Source organism: Mastomys coucha, unplaced genomic scaffold (genome assembly GCF_008632895.1).
Source record: "Mastomys coucha isolate ucsf_1 unplaced genomic scaffold, UCSF_Mcou_1 pScaffold8, whole genome shotgun sequence".
Classification (NCBI taxonomy): Eukaryota; Metazoa; Chordata; class Mammalia; order Rodentia; family Muridae; genus Mastomys; species Mastomys coucha.
The window spans coordinates 6,651,911-6,658,688 of record NW_022196914.1 but is presented as its reverse complement, the minus strand read 5'-3'; positions in this window follow the sequence as shown (position 1 = coordinate 6,658,688).

The window sequence follows — 6,778 nt, the reverse complement described above, 5'->3', positions numbered from 1 at the left end:
GAGTGAGAGAGAGAGAGGAGTGAGAGAGAGAGAGAGAGAGAGAGAGAGAGAGAGGAATCTGGCAAGTTCCACAGTATCTGAGAAATCATGATTTGTGTGACATCTGTGATAGACAGTGAAACCGTCCCCTTCTATAGGGTGAGACATAAGGAATTGATCCATGGAGAGAAACACACCAAGACATGGGTAACCAGGAGCAGGAGAGCTAGGGTGGACAGAGGTTATCCCAGTTATGGGTTTACTCATTCTTAAGGGGGTCCAATGCTGTTTATGTGTCTAAACTTCTTATTTGTGTATAACCTGGGAAGAATTTTTCATCTTGAACATCCTTTAAACTCAGGCTAGCTTGGAAGTGGGATTCTGCTCCCTGGCTGAAAGTGTTCTAAAATATTCCCATATTGAAACTTCCCTCCACCTTTGGGCATCACATTAAACAACATTTGAGATCACCTTGCTATAAATCACCCTTCGTGGGTGAAAGCAGGAAACCTCTGCCAGACAGGGCTCTGCCTGTTTTGCAAATGAAATACTCAGATAGGAATCCAGGTAGGCAGAAGTGGGAGTGGATTTAATTATTTGTTTGCATTTCCTCTTCTGCAGGTATAGGATCAAAAAATAACTTTTAATTAAAATTTTACCTTTAAAAAATGCTATCAGAAACCACTCCGTGCTCTCATTAGATAACTGTTTTTCGACATATGCTGGAATCTGCTCACACCCACACACTTTCTAATGCCCCAAGCTGCCTGTATCAAAGAACTAATGTGTTTTTGACAATGACTTTCCAACTCAATTTTCATCTTATACTCTGGCAAGATAACTATGGTGTGGTAAGAACATTTTCAGAGGGAAACAAAATGGCCACTCATAGTAGTTATGCTCAATGTTAATCCTGGTCACACAGTACCTTTGTGACCAGGATTAACAGGTCATGCATGGTACCTTTGTCCTAGCGTTGAGCGCACCTCCTGCTGACCCACAGACAAGACTTTATGGTAATCAGACATAAGGGCTAAGGGTAGATTTTTTTTTGTGTGTGTATCTTTCTGAATTCATTCTTTACTGCAAGTAGACCCAGGTTGAAGCTAGCAAGGCCTTACTTAGTGACTGCTTCAGGGGGTTGGGAGACTGATGAGGGCTCACAACTTTTCGTGATGTTGTAGTGCAACTGCTTCAAATATTTGGAGTCCAGTCAGCAAAACCTGAGCCTTGCATACTGAGCCCAAGGTCATCTTAGGGCTCACACATCCCTATCTCTGTAAGTACGACTGTGTTGACAAGTGAAAAGTCTGGATCTCTGAGCAGGTTTATGGTGAGTTCCTAACATTCATCTGCTTTGTCCATGACCATCTGATATGTCTCCTTCACCTCTGAATCAGACCCTCTCATTATCATACCACTTTGCATTACCTTATTCAGACTCCTCCCATGCTCCATCCTGCTGTGGCACAAATGCCAAGAAAACTCCTAACCCTTTGCCCTAGGGATGCTTTCTGCATCAACAACGGTCCTATTTAGACCCACTCCTTCCAGAAGCCCCTCTTTATTACTGTCCCCCATTAAACCAACCCTCTTCCATTGAGGACAACAGCTGAGGTTGCAGTCTATGCTCTGGCAGCTCATTCTTTTGGGACTAGTATATAATGACTCCTCCCTAGGTGGAAAACCAGGCAGGGTCCCATGGCCTAGGTGATTCCTCCCACCCACATTGTGGAAAGCATGCCAAAGAAGAGGCAGCAGTATGACCTTCAAGTGGTAAACAGGACAGATCTGAACTCTCACCAGATCACTGCCTGATGTTAGCCCCTGTCCTTTCTTAGACTTGTCTGCATGCTTTGGCCCATCTACCCTTGAGATTATCAATTATAGAAGCCTGAAGGAAGACTTAACTCTCCCATGATGTGAGATTTGTTTCCATCCTATGATACTAGGAGATCCCTACAGTTTTCTGCTCCATCCTGCTTTTTTCTGTCCCTGTGTTCTCTCTATTCCACTCAGTCTCCTTAACCCTAGAATTGTACCTAGTAAGCTAGGCAGAATGTCTAAGGATCTTTTTAGCTCTTTTTTTTTTTTTAAATTATCCAATCAGGTTTATATAACAATAAGATCACAATTTACAAGGTGCCAATACAATAATTTCAGAGCCAAATGATAAAGATAATGCTTTAACCCAATTATTCTAACCTTGTGAAAACCTTAGCTACTGTGGTTGTTTAAAACCACACGGGGTCTGGATCATCTTCCTGTTTGTCTGCCTCCATGTTGACTTCCCTAGTTTCTCTCACTCTCTTTTTAGCTCTTACAAGCCTTGTTCTTGATGGACAAAGCAAATTTAATATTTACTTTGAGTCAATCTTAAATATTTTGCAATACGTTATCATCAAGTGAATAGCTCTATGCGTCCATCTAAGTTGCAAAAGAACTCAAAAATTAGTTCAGAAATGCAAGTGGTGCCGCCTCCTAATCTCTACCCATGCCCAACAGGACTTCCCTGATTTCTAACACAAAATTAGTCTTGCCAACTTTCTATAACAGAATCACATAACGAGCATTTTAGGAGTGTGTATATCCAGCTTCTGTCATTCTACATTGTTGTAGTATGTAGTTTCACATAATTTATTTTTATTTTATTTTATTTTATTTTATTTATATTTTGCTGAATGAGATACTATAATTTTTTCATTATTCTGCTGTTATTTTTGGTTTTTGAAAAACTTTAAAAGTTTTTTTGAGAATTTCATATATGTATATGATACATTTTCATTAGAGATGCCTCCCTTTCCTCCCCACAAATTTATCACCAGCCCTCTCTAACACTATTTTTTTTTTCAAACATTATGTGCTTTTTTAAAAAAACCTCATTGAGTCCACTTAGAACTGCCTGTACATTTAAGGTTGTAGGACAATGTGGCAGAGCACAGGGAACTTATCAGGGGCCATGTCCCTGAAGAAAATAGACTCTCCCTCACCTAGCACTCAAGACCCTCATCATAAGGAAGCCCTGCACACATAAAGCCCACCAACATTGGTTCTTTATAAGCAATTAGTGTGCTGCCAATCATACATCCTTCCCACTAACCTAAATCCATTTCTAACATTTTTGTCTCCCAAATGTAAGAAAGCCTCCATATTATGCAAACTAATTTTAAATAAGTTTATCCATTAATTGTTATGCACTGTTAGGTGCTTCCCTTGGGCTCCTCTGCTCACTGGATTGCCTCAGTTGCCCCCAAATGGCTAGAGGCTGAAATAACTGGGTAAGAACCTCACGGTATGCTCCTTGACTCTCAGGAGTCTAACTTTTCTTTCCAACACGGAATGCTAGCATTTAATTTGGAAAACAAAAGACATAATCTTCTCAGGGTGAAGAGAAGAACAGAAGGGATTAGTTGTTTCACACCATGCTGAAGATTAAGATTGTTGTACACTGGATTTCAGAGCAATAGCTCCAGCTAGGAATAAATACTCTGCATTTGTTTTATTAAAATGAATCTAGCGCAAAAATGCTTACACCACAGGGTGGTAATTTATCCTCAATTAAATTTTCCTGGAGATCTGTCTCCCTGTGCACCAACCCAAGTCAGCTGCCATTTGGACAACTGCTCAGTGGTTTAGCTAGATCGTCATGGTTGTGTGAAAGCAACTAGCAAAAGCTATGGAGACACTTTAAAACATTTACTTCTGAGTCCACATACACCATTCTCTTCCTGCTTCAAAACCCCAAAAGGTTCCTGAGAGGGAGCTGAGCTTTGTACATCCATGTGCTGTGCATGCAGATGCTGCATTCTGTAAGATGTAGAGTTAATTAGCAGAGACAGTGCAGTCCAAATGAGAGCTGGCTCAGGTTGGTCCTGCATAAGGGTAGTTTCACAGAAAGATCTATCTTCAAAGCTAGCTGTGGCAAATTATTTTCAGTGCTGTATTCACCTCTGCACTAGGGTTATTTTAACTTGTAGATGCTTACCCATAGCTGGAGGCATCACACCCATCTCCCATTACACTAACTCACTCAGCTTAGGGTCTCTGCCACATCTTTTTACTGCAGAGCTTTGTTTTCACTCAGCTTTTTTGGCTTAAAGGAAAGAATAGGAACTGGGTAAGTGTTAATTCTCCCTGGACACAACAGAGTTTGGACAGATGTTGGAAAATCCATGTTGGCCTGAGGTCCAGAGGAACCAGTCACTCATGAGATCATCCATCAATAAATAATAGTGCAAAAGTAACATGTTTTGGATAGAGTGTTTTGCAGCTAGGTCACCAAGCCACTCTACAGGCTCCAGTGGCTTTCAACCCATGATTCACACTACCAGTGTGGGAGAATTCTCATTCCTACATTGTGCCCCCTGAGATTCTGAAGATGGCTGGGTACTCCACAGTCACAGCTTCTGCATTTGTAGCTTCATCAGCCCCAGACTGAAAGCATTTGGAAAGCATTTGCATTGTTACTGAATATGACTTTTCGTCATTCCCTAAATAGGATAGTATGATCATTTAATGCACCATTGTTATTATATTAGGTATTATAAATGATCTGGGGATGATTTAAGTTATATGGAAAGACGAGTATAGGTTATGTATACGCACTGTACAAGAGTGGGGTTGAGTCTGAACTCAACTCTATCTATAAATGAGTCCTTCCTACTCCTTTTCTATTTCTTCTTCCTTCTGCTCTTTCTCTCTTTCCCCCTTCCCCTACCTCCCCTTTCTTCCTTTTCTCTCCCTCCTCCTCCCGGTGTAAGTTTTAAACCTAGGGCTTGACATATGCTAAGAAAGTCCTCTATCACTAGGAATAGCTCCACTCCACTCCCCAACTATTTTTGAGATAGTCTTACCAAGTTGCCTATGTTGGTCTTGAACTCTCCCTGTGTTCAAGGCAAGCTTTAAACTTGTAATCTTTGTGCTTTGCAAGGCTTCCTTAGTATCTTTATTAATTAAAGGCCTGTACCACTAGGACTCTATCTCCCTGGATACTGATGGACAACGTATACTAACTTGTTTTCATCCACTGTGAATCATCATCATCATCATCATCATCATCATCATCATCATCATCATCATCATCAACAACAACAACAACAACAATGTTTTCTAGATTTTAGAAGAGATACCCAGGGCTGATGACCACCAAGAGGCATGGTGCTTAACACATATAAAACTCTATTACAAGATCCCACTGGTAGAAGAGCAGACTGAGGTTGAGAGAAGTTTCTGATTGAGCACCATTACATGGAGCAGCCAGCACCACAGAAACACTGAATCTAGTCTTTGGACTCTGACTCAACATTGGAATAAAATGCTCAACCTTTTAGGCTGCAGTATGTAATGCACTCTCACATTATCATATTTTATTTTTTTACAACATACCTTTCTGGAATCAGAGCAGCAATTATTGCCATTCTTATTACTACGGCCATCCTATTGTCATATCCGAGATGAGGACACTGATGTTCAAATGGGTAAGGGGTGTATACATCAAAAACCTGATATCATGAACCTCCCAGTTTCTCACAACTATGGTGATAAAATGTGAGAGCCTTATATTGGACACACTGCATGTCAAGTACTGCTTTGTTGATTTGATTAACTCATATGACAATTACGAAGTATAGGGATGATTATTATTCTCATCTCCCAGATGAGGATGCCGTAGCCCAGACATGTTCTGTGAACTGCCCAAGATCACATAGCTAGTGGGTAAAGATCTTAGTAGTTGAGCTCCAGATCCATATTATTTATCACATACTTTCCACTTTAGGTATCTACAGAAGACCCTTTAAGGAGCCCTACCCTAGACATACAAAATGTACCTGGTGTGAGAGCAGGGAACAGGTAAGATGATCTTGGTACTAAAGACTTTCAATTCTCTTTTTGATAAATGTCTCCATGCTCAAACCCACTCCCCAAAAGCGGCTCTAATGCTGGGTGCTATGGGAGGACAATGGTAGTTCTTTTATAGTAGTAGATATTCCCTGGCCATTGTCTTTAGAGACTGTTCTGTACACACTATCTCCTAATGTAATATGTCTCTGGATGTGGGGTCCAGGAAAGGGCATTTCAAACATGTAAATCTATGATTATTTTTGGAGCTGAATCTTGAGAGCTTCATTTAGAGGTAAAAGGAAGGAAAGGAAGATGTGAAGAAGGAAGATGGGTTGGTTTTCTCCGAGAAATGCCACATTTGATACTTTGATGAAGGTCAGGTGGTGGTGGCACAGGCTGACTGGATTATTGTCCCCAAATATTTTCGTATTCCCAGCCATGGGGAAGTATCTACTGAGACATTATGTTGGAAAGGAACACACTGCAATCCAATTACTTTAGACTCATGCATTTGAAAGGTGGTAGAGAATGGGTGATACTTTGGCTGCATCCATCCATCTAGAAACAGTCACAGGATGTGGCTGAGGTTTTCTTATGGAGCTACAGTAGTGTATCAGATAGTATATCCTCAGTTTGTGTCCTAAAATAAGAAGGCAAAAGGAGTTCTCCAGAGCCCAGAAGAGGCCAGACAATCCCAGAAGCACCAGAGTTTGCCTGCTGCCTCTTATAAAGAGAGTAAACAATGAATGTTGCTTCAAGTCACAGAAATCTCACTGCAGTTTGTTTCTATGGCAAGCTTTCACTACCAAGAGGCCACTGTAGTAGTAGGAGACATATGTTTTGCCAGATTGTTAAAAGAGGATTCTAGTTTACAGAGGTGTATGTGTGCATGCTGTTTAATTAAACACAAAAGAACCTTAGATTCCTTTTAAAACATTCACACACAACAAATAAATTA